This window comes from Ixodes scapularis, unplaced genomic scaffold (genome assembly GCF_016920785.2).
Source record: "Ixodes scapularis isolate PalLabHiFi unplaced genomic scaffold, ASM1692078v2 PGA_scaffold2__306_contigs__length_199485367, whole genome shotgun sequence".
NCBI classification, from domain to species: Eukaryota; Metazoa; Arthropoda; class Arachnida; order Ixodida; family Ixodidae; genus Ixodes; species Ixodes scapularis.
In genome coordinates, this window is record NW_024609857.1 from 176,072,959 (window position 1) to 176,092,681 (window position 19,723).

Below are 19,723 nucleotides of genomic sequence, written 5' to 3' on the forward strand. Positions count from 1 at the left end.
GTTCCTGGTGGCCGATGGCTGCATGATCTTTTCTCGGATCACTAGTCCGTAATATGATACCTCTTTGTACACAGTAGTTTCTCCTTAATTTAAGTGTGTGAACGATTTCTTTAGTTATCATTGGCCTCATCTGAATAAAAATATATAAAAGATGTGTGTTGGTTTCATGAAACTGGAACTCAGAGTCAGTTCTTGTATAAAACACTGCTAAGTGTAGGCTTTGAAAAAGGACCCTACTTTGGGGAGTTGTATCTTCTTTCTCAATAAAATGATGCAACATGTTTTTAATGGAAATGAATGCCGAAATAGAGTATAACAGGTTACCTAAATTTTAAAAAAATCGAGGGTGGTGTTTTTTTTTTTTTTTTATCGCATCGGAATATTTCTTTGTTTGATTTTTTTTCCATGTTTGACTAAATATATCCTAACTATTGTATCACACAGATACCTTAGTTATTTTTTAAATATTAGCTATATATTAGTAGAATAATATCTGCAAATTATATCATAAGGATTAAATTATTTCATGAGATACAGACCTCCAAAATTTGCTATTTGTCGTTCGAGCAGACATGTTTGTCAATTTTTAGAAAAATAAATATATTTTAAATAAATATGATTACTTTATATTACAAGCAAGCTATACCCATAGTTTGCGCCTAAAACGTATTAGAGTTCTCCTAATGTTATCGCTTTAGTTATTCACTCTCAAACGGGCCCCCTCCATCAGGTCGCGTTAATGCAACTGTCCACCACCTCATGCCTTACGATTTTTCCTGTCCCCAAGTATTTTTTCTAGTCAAAACTAAGTTTGGATTCGTTCATACCAGACACTAGACAATAACATATAAAAACATCAGTTGATTTGAAAATGTCGACTAGCCATCCTTTGGTCGATCTTATCTGAAATCACCCAGTAACACCTTCTAACCGCCCGTGGTCGTCACCTGTGGTGCTCGTCAAGAAAAAAAGATGGCTCGACAACGTTCTGCGTCGACTATAAAAGGCTGAACAGCATCACTAAGCCCGATGTGTACCCCCGTACCTCGACTTGATGATGCCCTGGACCGTCTCCATGGTTCCCACTATTTCTCGACCTTGGACCTCATCTCGGTATACTGGCAAGTTTAACTTGATCCAGATGACGCTGAAAAGTCAGCCTTCGTAACGCCTGACGGCCTGTTTCAGTTCAGACGTTTTGCCGTTTGGATTGTGGAATGTACCGGCGACCTTCCGGCGTCTTATGGATAAAGTCCTGAGCCACTTGAAATGGACCATGGCCTTGGTCTACCTCGATGACGCAATTGTGTATGCCGGGAGCTTTGACGAGCATCAACATCGTCTTAGTCTTGTTTTAGATGCCCTCTCGAAAGCTGGACTTCGTGTAAAACCATCAAAATGTTTCTTCGGATATGACGAAGTAATCTACCTCGGCCATGTCGTCAACAAATATGGTATTCGTTCAGACCCTGCAAAGCTGTCAGCTTTTGCTAATATACCCGTACCCACAACGATAAAGGAACTAAAGAGCTTTCTAGGTTTCGCGTCCTACTTCCGCCGCTTTGTGGAGAACTTTTCAGTGAGGGATTATCCCCTGCACCGGCTCCTAAAAAAAGACGCCAAATTTGTATGGGGAGCGGAAGCAGCGGCAGCCTTCGCGGACCTCAAAAGAGCTCTTCTAGAACCGCCTACGCTGGCCCATTTTGTGGATGACGCACGCATCGTCATCCACACTGACGCCAGTGGAGAAGGCTTGGGTGCTGTCCTCCTTCAACAGGACAAAGATGGTCGAGAACGCCACGTTGCCTACGCAAGCAGGAGGCTTAGTGAACGAGAAAGCCGGTGCCACTCTTCCGAACTGGAGTATCTCGCAGTAGTGTGGGCTGTGGAAAAGTTTCGCTTTTACCTCTACGGCAAGACATTTACAGTGGTCACCGACAACTCTGCATTGCAGTGGCTCCAATCGAAGAGCGATCTTACGCCAAAGCTTGATCGCTGGGCAATGAAACTTCAAGAGTACAATTTTGCAATTGTTCACCGAAGCGGAAGACATCATTAAGACGCCGACTTCCTCTCCCGCAATCCCGTGGAGGATGGTTTATCAGTTTCTGTTTTAGCTCTGCTTGATTTGCCGGCAGCGCAGTTAAACGACACAGAGACGTCAACTATCATCAGTCATCTCGCAAACACAAAGAGTGACTCTTCTCGTCTTCACGGACAAAGACGAGAAGACGATACATATATATCCGGTGGAAGGAACGAGGAAACGTCCAAAGGGTTTCCGAGTTTCTTTCTTTCCCTTCTCGTGCCGAGACCCTTTTTCGAACCGAGTGGCAGCTGCCGGCATTGCCACGAATCTCAGCATAACAAAAGTAAAAGTCATGGAAAAGGATACCTCGTCTTCAAATGCGCCAACGCACTTGGCCGCCGATGACGGAGCCGCCCTCGTCCAACAGACAGCGGATGTCATTTCTGACTCCTTCGCCCCAACCTTGCGAGCTGCGCTGCTTCCAATCGTCGATGCCAAAGCCGGTCTCGCCCCCCATGGCCAGGAGCCTCAGCAGCCCCTTCTGCAGAAGTCTGAACGCGATCTATTCGAACGTCAGCACGATGAGCTCGAATATCCACAGACGCGCCAAGATATCGCATCCAGCATCGCCGGAGCTTTGCCCCTACTTCCGCCGGCGGTATGGTCTCTACGGGAATCATTTCTGTCAGAGCCGCCAACGCGATCCAACTACCTCCGGAGGAGCCCCCACCGCCCATTCCCGGAGCGAGGGTCCGTCAAGCCTACGACATTCTGCGCGACCTCGCCCAGAACACCGAACGTTTGCCCCCAGATCTGGCATCTCCACCCGTATCTCTTCTACTGGGGTATCGCATGCTCCCCGAACACCAGCACCTCATTTTCGGTAGACTGGAAGTCTTTCACGGTCGTCGCGGGAGGGAACTGGAGTGCAGCTATCCTATCCCAGACGTCCAGGCTCAAGTCCGTGGTTTTCAGAGAGCTCCCCAACCAGCTACCTAACCAGCCTCGACGCGGACGCCGCATGTCTCGTGCTCCCGCGAACACCAGCTACCGCCCAGGCACGAAGTCCAAGAGGCCCTCTCACCCTAAGCTACCCTGGGTCTTCGAGACCCACCAGTGCCGTCATCGATGGCACGGTCGTCTCCTCGACGCTCCTGGGCCGGTTTTCTCTAAGCGATGGTAAACCCATTTTGGTAAACCACGGTGCCTAGGAAGGAAAAAGTACCTAGGTACTGTAATAAACGGCTGGATATAGAACAACAATAATTATTTTTAATTGGGCAGTAAGAAGCGCCATCTATCGGGGAAACAAGCCAGTCACTTTGTTTATCCTCTTTTTCCGCTGGTTGTTATCGACCTAGTATGGTATTTTAAGTCAAGATATAGAATGTTGTACTTGAAGACCAATTTATTTGCTTCAGATGGTACGAAGAAATTTTAGCTACTATGCTAGAGTTTGTCGACGAATATTCGAAAATGTAAGAAACATTTCCTTCAATATGTTTCACCATAAACAATGCATAACTTTCCCGTCTGCCTTCCAGTCTGGCAACGCCGGTGCTGTAGTCTCGTTTTTGTTCCTTGCGACGCACGTTTCTGCGATTCCTGCTGATCTCAACTGTTAGCCCCCTCTTTCGTTTGCCCAACCGATCCACCGGTGACGAGAAGCTAAGCTTCTCGTCACCGTTTAAATGCTGGCCACCGGCGATATGTAGAAACCTCGATACTGCCGGCATACTGTCGGCGCACTGCGAACAAAAAAAAAACAGTACAATGTCCCAGCTGTTCACCGGGAACGAGGGCTTTATCGAGGATAACCCCCTTTCTCTGCAAAGTAATCGCTACTCACGAGTTGGCGTGCATAGTGTAACAAGTTAAACGTGTTAGTAAAAATATATACCAACACTCGCTCGGAAAACATTTCTTTACTCACCATAAAAACACTTGCAAGGCTTAAGCACCGTCATATGGATCCCGGACTGCTGAAGAGTGATGCGTTCGCGTAATGCTGCCGTCGGTAGTTTAGTAGTCCCTCTGAACTACCGCTTTGCTTGACGTGCTAAGAAGCTGATGGTGCGTCATTAATATAACAGCCGGATCGAAATTAATGTTCAGCAGTACCAAGAAGAACTATTAACCCTTATTTAGCAACGTCGCCGCCATTTTGCTTGTAGGTACTGCTCCTCCCTCGGCGCCCCTGCTCTCCCAGTCACGTGACCTGAAATTCCCTCTTCTAGGGACAATAGTTAACTTTAAACCACGGTTCGCGTTCGAGAAAACGGGCCGAGGACGTTTTCCCGGTCGAGGACGTTCTCATCCATGCATTTTGCGAGGCTGGCGTCTCGGTCGACCTTCCCCGTGCGTGATCTTGGACCGAAAAAAACGACCCACTGGATCCGGACTCGACGGCCACCGCCGCCGAGTGAAATCTGGAGTGGCTCAGCAGGACCGACAATGTCATCGGGCCCCACGCCGATGACGACTCCTTCGACACCTACGATGGCGAGGAGAAAAACCACACCAATACAAAGAAATATACTACAGTCAAACAAAGCGACGTCGAAGACTCCGAGTCGAACCTGGGTAGCACTGCCTACAAGTCGAAAGCGACGGGACCTCCGCCGCCAGTCCACCCGTCACAGCAGGCACCTCAAGTCAACTGGGCAGTGTTTAGTGAGGCATGTAGTTTTCTCGGGCAGCCCGTGAAGCGCGAAGTCTTTTTGCCTCACGGCCAGCCCCCCTCTCCCTGACCAGATCCCGACGATTGATGCCACCGTAACTAACAAGTTAGTGGCATCATCGACCGTTCCTCACGTGGTCTGTACCTCAAGCCTGTCTTCCTCCAATCCAAGTCAGCCACCGAGTCCCGCTTTGTCATCCAGGCACTTCTGTTCATCCTTACTCCGCTTCCCCAGGCCATCAAAGTAAACCTACTCCCGCCCCAAGCGTATCTGATGAAGCTCGACCTTGCCGAGGCCTACCCTATCGCACTTCGTCCCTCCTCCCGCAACCTGATCGCATTTAGAGAAGGGCACCAATGCTGCCGTTTATGCCGCATCCCCTTCGTGGTACGCCCGGCGCCGTTTTACATGCAGCTCTTGGCAACAACCATTGCCAGGGAAATGCGCGCACGTGGACTCTGGGCTTGGTCTCACATAGACGACTTCTTGTGCGCCAATCCCGACCCAGACAAGTTGGCGTCTACAGTGCGCCTCCTCGTGGAGGACTTGCTGCGGTCGAAATTTCGCATAAACTTAAGGGACACGAGCAGAGCCTACGCGACTCATGGGTTTTCTCCGGTTCAGGCTCGACACAGCCAATGACACCATTTCGCACACACCAGAACGGCTCCGAACCATTCCTCGTGTCGTTCGCTCGCTGGAGCGCCCGCTTCCCCCTCAAGGCGCTCCAGGGGGCGCCGGGCTACTTGGCATTTTACTTTTCTCTCTATGGCTCTGGGTTTTTTTCTTCTTCGCCCCGTTTGACAAAGTTTTAGATCAAATTCCTCTTTCACTCAAATGGCTTCCCTTCTGCGTGTTTGGCCGATTTTGCCGCACTGCCAACCGCTCCCCCCTTTCCCCGCTACCCAATAGCGCATGGGCAGATGCCTTCGGAGGCGTTGGAGCTGTGCGCAGGCAATCAGCGCCCCTCTGCCGAGGCCAGTACACCTGCCCAGGCCACTATACCTCTAGATGGTGCTCCCTAACGCGAACATTTAGGCATCTTCCAGTTTGGGCGATGTATTGCCGTCCGCAGCTTAGTGGAATTTAAGAAATTGGCATCTCTTTACATTTAACATACCATTTAGAAGTCACCAAGACTTCAAAATGGTAAAAAAGAGGGAGCACCATTTAGAAGTTAACATCGGAGTCATTCCACCCCATAGTTGTGCGTGCCGGTACCTGCCACAATTGCACCCCAAACTTTGAAAACACCACTGTGCTTGATTCACACAGAAATGTGTGTGGGCGCGAAATAATTGAGGCGTTTAAGATCAGATATGCCGCGAACAATGTTTCTTAGCCTTCTCTGGTGTTATCGCCAAAAGAGCTGGAGTTCCTCGCGCGAGAGGGATCGTAAAGCCTGTTTCGATCAATTATTAATTTTTACTACTTTTCCTTTCCTTTCTTCTTAATTTTCCGCCTTTTTCGGGGGTTACTTCCTTCCTTTTCTTCTTCCTTTCGCCCCTTTTTTCAGGGGTTAATTTCCATAATTGTCCTATCATTTTAAATTGGTATTTTAAAATTTATGAGAAATTTGTTTGTATTTAAATTTGAGCATTTTCGTTTTCTTGATTTTCGATTAATTTTCGTTTATTTTCGGTTTTCTTTCTTTCAATTCTTTGGAGTTCACGGTCGAAGCGTCATGGGCATCTCATAAATGTTCGTTGATAATTGAAAAAAAACTGTGTGTGTCTGTGTTCGTCCTTCACGTGTTTTATTCTTTCTGTGTATTCTGTAGTTTTTAACACGCTCTGCTACGTGTACTTTCTTCAGTGTGGGCGAAGACTCGTCTGCATGTATTAGGTTGAAATAAAATATAGCGACGAAAAGGTGCGAATGACTCTTCCAGCACCCAGTGGGAACTTCCTTAGGGTTGTTTACAAACGCGGCCGAACAACAAAGAGGGGATGTTTATTTTCATTTTTAATGTATGGAATGCGATGATCCCCGAGTAGCGGAAGTTACATGCATGCTCGGGTATCAAACTGTATAATGTAAGTAGATGTAGTGAAAAGCGTTGGAGCAAGAAACGTGTGAAACATTAGACCAATTAGAAGTATTGATTCTATTTTAAGTTCCTTAAATTTCACGTTGTTGGATATCTGGGACTATTTTAAACCGTTCATTATAAAACGGCTGTCTAGCATTTCAATTAAACAAATTATTGGAAAAACCGAAATAAACCGCTTTTTTGGAACGTGTAACCGGTAAACGAAACCGTGAAAATTAAAGCCGTAAAAACCAAAACGAAACCGCTATCAACAGGAAGCGGTTACCATAACCGTAACCGAAACGTTATATTTTTCGGTTTGAGTCCCTGACATATATTCGGAATAACTTGTGGCCAAATGGTGGACATGTACTGTCGCGCAAAATGTTCATTTGTTTAATCATTCACGTGTGCCTCTAGTGCTGAACTTGCAAAAGGTGCCCAGGCCAGAAGCTATCGGTTGACAGAAAATTAACATCAGCGATACGGGTTCACTTTCGAGCACTATAGAGCGCCTTCGGCACGCGGTAGCGCAATCCTTTCTTCCACATGTTTCGCCGACAACGTGGCTGCCAGAGCAGTGCGGAGCAAGTCACGTGGCACTATAGGGGTAGTCGCGGGTCCAGGAGGCGCCCCCGATTCTCCCGCTCTACGAGAGAAGGCATGAAGGCCGACGGAACAAAGGAATAATGTTTGATTAAACAACAGTAGCCACGCCCACACTCTTCAAAACTATTACGTCGTGAACTGCGTAAAACATTAATACTTTCATGAAAGTTTCCGGGTGATTGGATGTGTATCAAAAGTTTGAGAAGGCAATTTCCGTTTTCGAGCAGACGCCCCCTCGTGGGTTTTGCCGATGCTGATCACGTGAACAAACAGAGTTTCCCCGCGATTTCTCAGCGACCGCGAGTAACCGCGAGATTCTCTGGGCGCGGCCTTGACTGCTGAAACGTCGCTGATCAGCTGTGTTTAAAAGTGCCATAACTTCTTTTTTTCTTTATTTTGATAAAAAGGCGTCATACGAATCGTGATCGTATTGAGTTAGTGCAAGTCTCAGCTCAGTATTTTTGCCAAGGGGTCGGAGCTAGGGATGTTGCGAGCCCGTGGAGGGTGTTCAACAAGGTTCTACTTTTTAAAACTTTTAATACAAATGTTGTGCGTAATTGTCGAAGCAAAGCTTGACAATTGCGCACGCGCAAATTTTGAAACAAAACTTAAAATTTTTTTTATCCACCTGCCTGGATGAACAAGACAGGGCGTAGCAGCACATTAAAAAGTATATTTTTTCGCGTTTATTATGTATACAATCATAATCATTTGTAAAACTTCCAAAAAGCTACGGTAAAATATTATTTAGCCATAACTTGAAATGTTTTGTAGAGGTCGGGTAATGCACTCTAAAAGGTAAACCTTTGGCAGAAGTTTCAAGTTTACAACATCTCTAGTTAGAGCATTGTATATCACCTTAGATTACATTTTATTTGTATCACTACAGTTAGTTTTCTGAACATTTTGTTACCAAAATGGGCCTCTTCTACGAAATGAAAGAGACAATTTCATGGTTGAGTGAGTGGTTTTTAGCAGGTCGTAGAAATATGTTTTTGTGCTTTGGTAAAAACAGCGCTAAAAGACGAAGGACCATGACAAAGAAGTTTACAGACAGGGGCTGACTTTCAGTTGTAAGTCAGCGCCCTGTGTATGTACTACCTCATCGTGGCCCTTCGTCTTTTATATGTGCCTTGTTGTATTTTTAAGTATTGAAAATTGGTTAATGCAAATATGGTTCCAGAAAACGAAGCTGCTTGGTAGGCGAACCAAGGTGCCACCACGCTGTGTGCAACGAATTATTACCCTCCTCCTCAAGAACAGTCTTCAACGGGGCTACAGCCTGACCGGGTTGCCAGAAAGAGCAGGCATTCAACGAAACGAGGATGGGTGCTGTGCTCCTGGGTAACGTGGCTTTTCTTAATTTGTCTCATCTGTGCATTGATCATGCTGCAAATCATGCAGCATGGGTTATATGTCTTTTTATTTGTCAATTTATGCAAGGACCACCATCATTCGCCGCTGGGAAATTGTGAAGCATGTCTAATTGATATGCTTATTTTTACCAGAATATTGTCAGTCATTTTGACGATTGGTTGGGGTTTGTTTCCAAAATGACTGATAAATTTTGCTTCATTATAGTTCTGAGGTCTGGTACCAGCACCGATACCAATCCTGGTACCTATGTAACAAGTTAAAGTGGCCAACACCTTATCATTGCTCTGTTAGACTAGCCTCTATTCTTCACTGGATCCCTAAAAGGTTGGGGTCCGTATCGTTTCGTCGACACTGTTACGTTTCGTGGAAACTCGTTCGTGAACTGCGACTTTCTGTCGACAGACTATTTTGTCTCGCTATATGGATTGGATTGGATTATTAGATTCGTTTAGCTCGCTGGAAGTTCAAACAAGTGCTGTCTGTTGGCCGCGGCAGGCTAGCCTTCCAAACAGACAGCGCTATGCCTGAGAACCCTTCGCTAAAGGATACTGTAGGGACGTTTTGTCGCGCCTGTGTCACTGAGAAGAGTGTTGACACATGCGGACCTCCCGTTTACGCTGATTCGTGGTGACAGACAAGGCGGCTCATTACAGAAGGTAACTAATCCGCGCTGTCGATGTAACAAACTTGCGATGTCGTTAAGCACTGATGATGTTAAAAAAAAATGCTGTCGGCGAAACTTCACAACCCATGTCGACGAAACGAACATATGAACGTTTTGATGAAACGATTTGCCGATGACACATCACAGTGTCGACGAAATGATTTGTCGAAGAAACATCGTTCGACGAACTGATTGCCCCCGGAGAATGTATGCTTAAGCTAAACAAGTGTGTCTTGCACACCTAATTTTTTAGAGGGTTGCATTGCTGATTCTCAGAGCCACTATAAATTCGCAATGGGTGACTTAAAATCCCAATCAGGGTACACACATTAGTCACCATCTGTGGTGGGTGCTGTGTACCCGTGATTTCCATAGTAAAAAATATATCTCAAATTACGCTGCAATTGTCAATGCGACTTGAACTGGCCTTGGTTTGGCATTATAGCTGATGCTTTTAGGCTTTACTGTGCAATTTATCTTAAAACCAAGGATATTTCACGTTGCATTCACAATTGAAGCGCAATTCGACATCATTTTTTTTCGCTCACCCGACTGCCGCAGCTGCATTGATGAGCGTGCGCTCCCGCAGGTGCTGGTACGCGCCGTGTCACGTGGTGTTTGCTCCTCGCCGCACCTTCGGCCAATTGCGCCGTGTCACGCCTTCGACCTATTAGTGGCCACGCCCATGACTTGATTCATTCACTTGTGTCAAAATACTATGCTATAAATGTTTCACATTAATAATTTCCACCAAACATTTTTAGAGCTCACAGAGGGCCTCAACAAAGGGGGCTATGCAGCAATGTTGCTGCTGTGTTGCCGCAGTTTTTGGTTCATTACCTCCAATTTCTTAGTGCTTTGTTATACTCGTTGTATTATAAATATAGGGTTGAGTGTTTTCGGTTTAAATCGTTAACAGTGTGCCGAATCCTTTTTCCGAAATTCTGTATTAACCGTAAAGCTCACTGTTTCAAATGGGTATTTTACCCCTGGGCCAGTTTGCAGCAGTTGCGAACACCATTTTTTTCTATTCGCAATATCTGGAGTAGCGATTTTCCAGTCACGTGACTGACTTTATAGGGAACAATAGTACCCAGTAAAATAGGTGCCGTCAATCCTTCCTGGGTTCTAGCGTAAAAATGCTATTCAGCTTGCAGAAAAGGGACGATGAGTCTTGATACATAAATCAAATAAACCGGCCTCGTGTACTTTCAGAGCCTCATGTAAATGTCCTCACACAAAAAAAGACTCACTGCCCTTTTTCTGTGAGCGGAATTGCAAGTTTACAATTTTACGATCTAAACAAGGGCTGATTGACGGCATTTATTTTACTGGGCACATTTGTCCCCCACGAAGTCAGTGACGTGACTCACTGGAAAATCTTTACTCGCGGCGCTTTGCAGCGGTAACTATTTGCAGCCACTGAAACCGGCCCACGGCAGAGGGAGTTTGAAACTGCGTTTCACCCAGCAGTCTGCTTATCTATATGTGACCACGAAGATCCTGTAGGGGAGGGTAAACTGGTTCGTATGTCTTGTGGGTGAAATTTGTGATTTCCATTTTGCTCCACTCTTTTTTTTTTTTTTTTTGCCAAATTCGTTGTCGTCTTCTGAAGAACGGGTTTAAATTTTTTAATTATATGTCAAGCCGTTTGCATTATTTCGCTTTTCCTTAAAAGGGCCACTGACACCCCAAGGGTCTTATTTTTTTATTGCCTAAAGCGATGCAAGTTGTTGTCATAAACACGCAAAAAAACGCATCCCGAAAACAATTTTCTACACGTGCGCGCGCCTTGTTATTTTTGCCGCTTTCCTCTCCCGCTCTACGCCTCCTCGCTTCTTTTGGTTCGTGACGTAAAAATCATGGAATTTAGAAGTTTTGCAGGCGACATTTCTATAACATTTATTAACGGCAATCGTAAAACATGTTTTTTAACGCAATTGCGAATGCACTACGGCCCTTCTTTTTGAAATACCAAAAGTCGGAGTCCGGTGTGATGTCGCCTTCTAGAACTGTTTCGTCTCTCGGAAAACATGCCGCCTGGGCAGGCGGCACCACCCTCTGCACGAATTAAAACCGGTTTTTCTCGGTCCGCCGGCGCCCTCATTTCCCGCTCCTTTCCTCTTCGCTTTGGGTCGCGATGGCAACAGCACGGAGTCGTGAAAGAATGTCGACTCTCAGGACTTTGCAATATTTGACGTCAACGCACCGGTCCGGATCGCGCGGGAACTTCGAATTCGGCATTTGGAAATTGTTTTTTTACTTCACAAATACTGAATTCTCAAGTTTCCAATTTTGAAGGTAATGTCCCGGCATCGTTTTCAATCGTTTCGGATAATAACAAAAATAGGAGTTTGATGTGTCAGTGCCCTTTTAAAGAGGCACTGACACAGGATAATAAAAAAAAAATATCATTATCCGAAACGATTGAAAACGATGCCGGAACCTTGCCCTCAAAATTCGAAACTTGGGAATTCAGTATTTGTGAAGTAGAAAACAATTTCCGAATGCCGAATTTGAAGTTCCCGCGCGATCCGCGCCAGTCCAGTGACGCCAAATTTTGCCGTCTCATGTGAGTCGACTTTCTCTCGGACCTCCGCTCCACGCTACAAAGCAAAGCGCCGTTGCCACCGCCACCCGAAGTGCCGGCGGACCAGGAAAAAAACGGTTTCTTTGTCCGGTTCCCCGACTCGCCGATCATCCTCTGCTCGAGCGTCGCCAAGTTTTCTGAGGGAGGACACAAATGCAGGAAGCGACATCGCACTGGAATCTTATTTTTGGGATTTTAGAAAGAGGGGCCGTAGTGCGTTCACAATTGCGTTAAAAAACATGTTTTACAATTGCCGCTATTAAACGTTGTAGAAATGTCGCCAAAAAGGTTCTAAATTTCATGATTTCTGACGTAACCAATCAAAAGAAACGAGGAGGCGAGGAGCGGGAGAAGAAAGTGCCAAAAATAAAAAGGCGCCCGAGTAAAGATTGTTTTTTCGCGCTGCGTTTTCTTTTTTTTTTTTTTTTTTGCGTGTCTATGACTACAACTTGCATCGCTTTAGACAATAAAAAATAGACCTTTGGGGTGTCTGTGCCCCTTTAGGAGGCTTTTTGTTCAGTCTATTACAACTGCTTTGGCAGCTGCCCAAACTTGTTAACACCCTCTCTGACAGTTCCCTCTAGTTAAAGGAATTTATGTATTCCTTTATGTGTTGTTTCTGATGCCTGTTTTAAGTAACCAGTTTTGACAGCATTTGAAATGAGAATAACGGAAACGTGTGCAAAGAATTATGCTTGCAAAGTTCAAAATTTAGAATTGTCCCCCCCTTAATCTGGTAGGTTTTCTCTGGCAAGTATTGTCTCATAACAAGACATGGCTTTCACAGGTGTCACCTGGCCGGACACAGTGGGGGAAACGGCCCGTGAGTGGGTAGCTTCCACTGCCCTCATGAGACGCTTTTGGCCACCAGAGAGGAGGCTGGACTGACGTCATTTGCAAGCCATGTATTAATCCAGGTCACTGTCTCGGTACACCCAGAAGGGCATGTTAAGTCGCACATCACATCCAAGTGAAAATCGTGCACTGCCGGAATCTTTCAAATGAAACTGAAAAGACAGCAACAGATATACAAGAACATGCACCCATTACACAACATTCTGGACAGATGTGCTTGAAAATAGTGAATATGTACTCGAACCAATGTTCGGTACATGTTCAGTGAAAAAAGAAATGAGAACTTTCATCTGTATAACCCCCAATAAAGGATCAAATCTTCATTTCCAAATAACAACAAAAAAGGTATGCTGAATTAAAAACCCAATTAGAAGCGCAAACGCGGGTCTTAATAATAATAAATCCTAAACTTGCCAACTCGTGATCTAATAATTATATTTTGAATTTTTTTTATGTGCTTGCAGCTGCGATCGAAGAGAAGACCGGCATTGACAGCGGCACTACTGAGAAAGCAGTCAGCCTCTACTTGCTGGCGCTAGTGACAAGGAGGGGGGAGGAAAAAGCGGGCTGGTGCCAAAAAAGGGGAATAAAGATCCGATCAGGGACAAAACACTGAGGTTTCATTGGAGACAACTCCTATGCCCTAAATATGCACACCTTTTTTTTGTTTTGGGGTTTGCTATAAATTTCATCAGTTCTGTGTTGTATGTAGACTATCTATAGCGGATACATCTAACTAGTTAGGTGGGTCGTGGTATTTACATTCTTCCAAATTCCACATAGCAGAGGCACTTCAGAACACCACGCTGTCTAGAAGAGGCCACTGTACGATGCATGCACCGTGTTTTGGACTGCCCCGGCTGTGGGTGCCAGGAAGAAGGAAAACCCTGGCTACGTGTGTTTTCCCGCTTGGACAGGTACAATATGGGTACCCATACAATATATCTACATGTCTCAGCAGATGCTTCGTAGGATTGAATGCTCAATTAATTCAGTGCTCTTAAGTGGTGTAACGTTAGCCTGGCACGCGTTTGTCCTGTTTGGCTCTCCGTCTTCGTATTCGTGTTTATTGTGCGCTTTCACTACTTTCAACATGCATAATGAACTCGCCTGCATCGCCACATTGGTGAAATGACTCGCAGGATAGATCTGGCGATACACTAAGCCCGGCACGAAGCCAGGGTTTTGCTTCGCAGAGGGGAAGCCCGCCCATGGGAAAGCACTATATGTAGAGGGGAGTGGGTAGAGGAGGCCCCAGGAAAACAAGATTTTTCCTCCCCCCCCCCCCCCCAATATATTAAGGGGGGAGGTTCGCCCCCCCCCCCCCCCCCGCGGCTACGTGCCTGCGCTGAGCCGATGGTCAGTATATCTGCCGAGTACTCGAACGTTATTCCGCCAATACTGGGCCGTTTTCAAAGCGATCGTTAACCGATATTCGCACATATCTGCCAAGCACTCTAAGGACATGGCGCCGGTGCTGGCCCATTTTCAAAAGGATCGTTGACCGATCCTCGCCCATCTCTGCCCAGAACTCGAATGATATCGCCAATTCTGGCCCATTTTTAGAACGATCTTTAACCGCTATTCGCTCAATACTAGGCTGTGTTGCAAAGCATGAGACTGAGCCAACACTGTGAGCAAGATTGCCCCGACGCTGGCCCAGTGTCGCCGTGCTGGCTGGGTTTGAGTGCTCCACCAGCCCGAACCCCCAACGAGGCCTCTGTGGAATCTCAAACTCCGGCGGCCCCGCCGAAACTTCCACGTTTCAAGACAATGCTTCATCGTCTTGGTCCTAAGCCTCGAGTGGTGCTGGAAGCTGTTCCCTCTCAAGGCTCTTCCTTACTCTTCACAGGAGGAGTAGACCATGGAGTTACCTGTTGTTTCACGAGAACCACGTCCACCTGGCAAGGGGTGCACAAAACCTCCTGATAAAATATATATCGAGAGAAAAAACCACCACGTGTCACTGCCCCAACCCATGGGACGTAGCGTTCACTCGCTTGATATAAACTCCCCGTTTTTTTGTTTTTTTTTAATCTAAGTTTCGTTTTGGTTTATCTTAGCTTCATGCATTGAAACTGCTGGAGACTTCTACACAATACTGATTATATTCACTTTCTTTTTAGTAAGCTACGTCCAGTAGCCCTTTCATTACACGAGGCTCATTTGACGTCCGCACATACGCAAGATTCCAAGAACTATCATCTTTTCCAAGAAAAAACACACTCTTCTTATCCATCTGGCGGTATTGAAATTGTAGTTACGACTCGAGTAGCGTGTGCCGAAATCCCTCTTGACACTCCTCTCGAGGCTGTAACCGCACAGATTCTCACTGACCGTCTCATTACGGTCATTTCACTGTACTCCACAGATTCCTATACGTATACATGACCTACAGAAACTTTTACTCAACTCCCACAGCTGTAGTTATTTTAGGTGTTTTTAATGCTTATCACACCATGTAGTGCAGCGCATGAATTGATTCCCGTGGTGGAGTCATTGAGAGATTTTACTGTAATAATATTTATGTCTTTTAAATAACAAATCCCCAACTTTCTTATTGCTGAACACAAACCTTTTGCCTGCATTGAATTGTTCATTTCATCATAATCATTGCTTCCTAGTTTTTCTTGGAAGTTTTAGATAATACTTTTGGGAGTGACCCCTTCCCAGATGTTTTAAAGAGCCTCCTTGACCTCCCTAGAATTCAGAAACGTATGCCTAGATGGAAACTGGACAAAGGGACAGGGAACGTCTTAGCCAAGCTTCAACATTTGACGCTTCACTATGGGCCATTATCTTCCCTGAGGAAACTACAACGTATGATACTGAACAGATAACTAATGCCGCCGAGCAGTCTGGCCCCCGTACATTCCGTAATTTACCCCCAAAAAAAATGCAAACCGTGGTAGAACGAAGACTGTTCAACCACCCTTACGAAGCAAAATAGAGCCTGGGATGTCTTTCGGCGGTAGCCTGCCGTGAAGAACAAAATTGAATTTAAAAAGCGCAAAGCATGATCCAGCTGTTCAAGAAGGCAGGCAAAGCCAACATCTTGGATTAAATACCTGTTTGCTATAAGTAGTTTTGTTGCGAGTGAAAAGGTTTGGGATCGCGTACGAATAATAAAAGACGACTACAGTTGTTTTAACATCCTTTTAATTAACTTGCCTATGATGTCTGTCAAATACATTGCCAATGTCCTTTTCCAGCATTTCCACAGTGTACCCAGCTTTGATAATTATAGTGCAGAATTTGTACCATTTAAATATCGTAGAAAAAGTCGCTATATTCCTATGTTAGGAGCTAACTCGGAACCATATATTTTGGGCCTTCACAATGTTGGAGCTTGAACAGGTTCTTGATGTAAAGATGTCTGCACCGAGGCCTGATGCACTGCACTATGCCATGCTTCGGAAACTCTCGGGTACCTCGATAAGAAACCTCCTTCCTTTTTTAACTTTCTGTGGAAGAGGCATACTTTCCTGAGGCGTGAATGGGGGCTCATATTGTAGCGCTCCTAAAGCCTGTCCGAGGCGCAGCACTCACTTCCAGTTACCGACCCATTGCCCTCACCAGCTGCTTGGGAAAAAACATGCGAGTTTTTAGTTTTCTCTTAAAAAAATCACCTTGTTGTTTGATTTTCTCGTCGACATGGCATTGTTCAGAAACCGTCTCTGAAGATGTATGGTAGTCCTATTCTTATAAGAAATAAGTTTTGGGAATTGGGTTTGATTCCAAGCTGACTTTCAATCCACATAGTAAGAGCATAAAAGTGAAGTGTCATATATCTTTGAACATCCCTAAGGTATTGTCACATGCATCATGGGGCTCTGACCGACTGTGCCTGTCGCGTATCTATCGAGCCGTCATTTGCTCTCAAGTTAGTCAGGGTTGTATTTTCTATTACTATGCCCGGGCATTAGTTCTGGAGAAGCTAAATCCCCTTCATCATCAAGGACTGCGATAAGCCACTGGTGCGTTTACCACCTTTCCGGTGCTTAGCCTTTTTGGAGAAGCCAACGAGCTGTCTCTGGAGAATAGGAGATTTACCCTGGGTTTTATGGAGTCTGTCAGGGTCCGCTCGGACCCATGTTCGAGCGAAGTTCGAAATAATATAGAGAGTATCAAGTTTCAGCGCACATTTCAAAACAAACCTTTCATAGGCCCCCCGCTTTCTATGAGGAATAATAGTGCAGCACAATCTGTTGGGATGGATGCAAAGCCTATGTTAGTCCACTACCAACCAGATATAGCCCCATGAAACAACTGCCACATACAGTGTGATCTTAAACTCACCAAGTATGATGAAAGGGAGGTTCCGCAGGAAGTCACAGGGCAGACATTTTCAGCTTTAAACACGGTATTAGGAGTATGCCAGATTTTATACAGACAAGCAAAAAATACTGTAGAATGCTGTGCTATGGTGCGACCATCAGTAAATTAAAAAAAATCAAATCACGAGCCACTCTACCTACTGCAGAGTTCTATTAATTGCGGCTGGCTGTTGATTACAAAATAAGAAGGCTTTCTCACTCTGTAATCTACACAGACCGTTTGAGTTCTCCAAAGACAGTCATGTCAATGATTCGTGTAACAAAACCACTTGTCTCTGGGTTGAAGAACAATATCATCTTAGGTGCAAAAAATATATATATTGACATAGACCTGTGCGGGGTTCCTAACCACGTTGGCATTCCTAGAATTGGAGCAGCTGATTGCGCAGCCAGTTCTGCTAATGAGAGCGAAATCGACATTCAAAAATTCCATACAAAGACTACCAGAACTCGTTAAAACGTTGTATCCAAGCAAAGTGGTGGCTGCAGTGGAATAATAAAACAGTCAACAAACTATATGCGATCTAACGTTTTTCTGCGCGAGTGGGAATGTGCCCGTCATCGGAATCGCTTCTATGAGGTAGTAATCTATAGGTTAATTGGTCAAACCCGCCTCAAACATGGGCCCCTCTTGATCGGGGAGGATGCCCCTCAGTGTTGACACTGTAACTCACCTCTTAGTATCATGCACATGCTCATCGAATGTCCTATAAATGATCAATGCCGTTACAAACGCATCTCATAAGCTTTATAAAGAACCCGTTCTCACGTTCTACTACACCTTGCCTGGCTACTAGGTGATAAACCGCTCATCCCACGCGTCTGTGTGTTAACTTCCTCACAGATATTGGCCTTCTACACCGATTGTGATTTTACTTTCTATCTTAAACACATGGTAATATATTTACAGTTATACTCATTCATGTCCATAACTCTATCATATATTCCGCTTCCATAGCTCATTCCTCTTCGTAACCCCGTACTGCAATAGTCTAAGCTTGGCGCAACATAGCACTTAATGCTTATGCGCCATAAACACCCAATCAATCAATCAACCAATCAATCATTCAATAAATTTAAAAAATTCTGTAGGCCACACTGGTGCGTTGCGTTATGCTACTTGGTCGGCCATCAAGAGGAGTGGCATAGTTTCGGTTTAGATCACCCGTTTACGATGTTGTTCCTTTGAGCACTGCATGAAAATGAAGTCAGCCCTTGAGTTGCATTATACCCTCTCAACTTCGTGAAAACCCCAGTTGAAACACGGACCGACATCTGCCGTGTGGACCTGACTGGGCTTAGAGAGGAGTGGCAATACGTCTGAAGGGTCTCATACCTCTCTGGCGGCCGGCTATCACTTTAGAGTGCAGCATGACATTCCGGGCTGAAGGGTAATTTAAGAACCCTGGGGCATTAAGGTGCCAATGAAGCAGGATGACCGGCCTTGTATGCTTCTTTTTCCATATGTCATTATTGTCCTGTTTTTACTTGCGCACACTGATATACCAGTCATTCCATCAGGATCGGTAGGCAACATCTACACTACTATAAGTAGTGTAGATGTTGCCTACCGAGCAAGAGCTGTATTTAGCCTCAACGTGATGTCGTAAATTGAGGATAACGAATACAATTCGAAATTTAGTGGCCAACAAGTACCCAAGATGGTTTGCATGGCATTGCGCCGCTATGATCGCCTTAATTGAGGAAGAGGTCAATTCACAAGGCTAGTAGTGAGTACCAGTCACAATTCAATGGACTAAAAAAACGCCGCAATCTAAGATTAGCACAAATCATGTTAACGCTTGTTGGTCACCATCACATCAACCGAGATGTCATTGCTGCACTGTAACCAACGCCTACAACGTTGCATGTCAAGCCACCACAGGATTCTCACCCTATCACCTCCTCTACTCTCGTGAGCTTCTTACTCATATAGAAACAACCTTGCCCTTTGTTGACGACCAGCCAATGACTGGATACACAACCTACGCCGTGTACCAAGCGGAGTACGTTCATCGCCTTTCCCGGCTGCACGCCCGGTAACCGCAATAACATTACGTTCGCCATGACGAAAGTTATGATCTTTTCCTTCCCTTACGATAATGGAGAAACAAATTTCTCCTGACCACCCCCCTCACGCCAGCGGCGACGGTGAGACAAACGTCTTCAAAAGTACATGGGGCCACATATCGTTCCCCGCAACCTTCCTCAACCCGCCCAAATTACGTAGTCTCACCACTTTCCTTCCCACAAGATTGTTGTTACAAGTTCATCGACATTACTCACGTCTCTAGGATGGTGCCGTTCTGCAGTCTTAATGACTACATATCAAGTTGTCAGGAAGAATATGAGGGACCCTTGGTTGCGAGGATTCCTGGAAAAGGTCGAACACACGGCATCTGGCCCTCGGGTCGTTCTCAATTACAGTCAGATCTGAAGCTCTCTTTTATCATTAAATCTTCTTCAATATAATAATTTTAAAACGTTATTGAAACAAAAAATGTGTGTCGCGCTAAGTTTGCGATGGGTAGCGTAATATACTTGGATTC

The 19,723-nt window shown here is 45.4% G+C and overlaps 1 pseudogene; it reads left to right on the top strand.

The window, feature by feature from the left end:
* The first annotated feature begins 2,689 nt into the window (after positions 1-2,689).
* Positions 2,690-5,486, top strand: LOC115314629 (annotated as a pseudogene).
* The last annotated feature ends 14,237 nt before the right edge of the window (positions 5,487-19,723 follow it).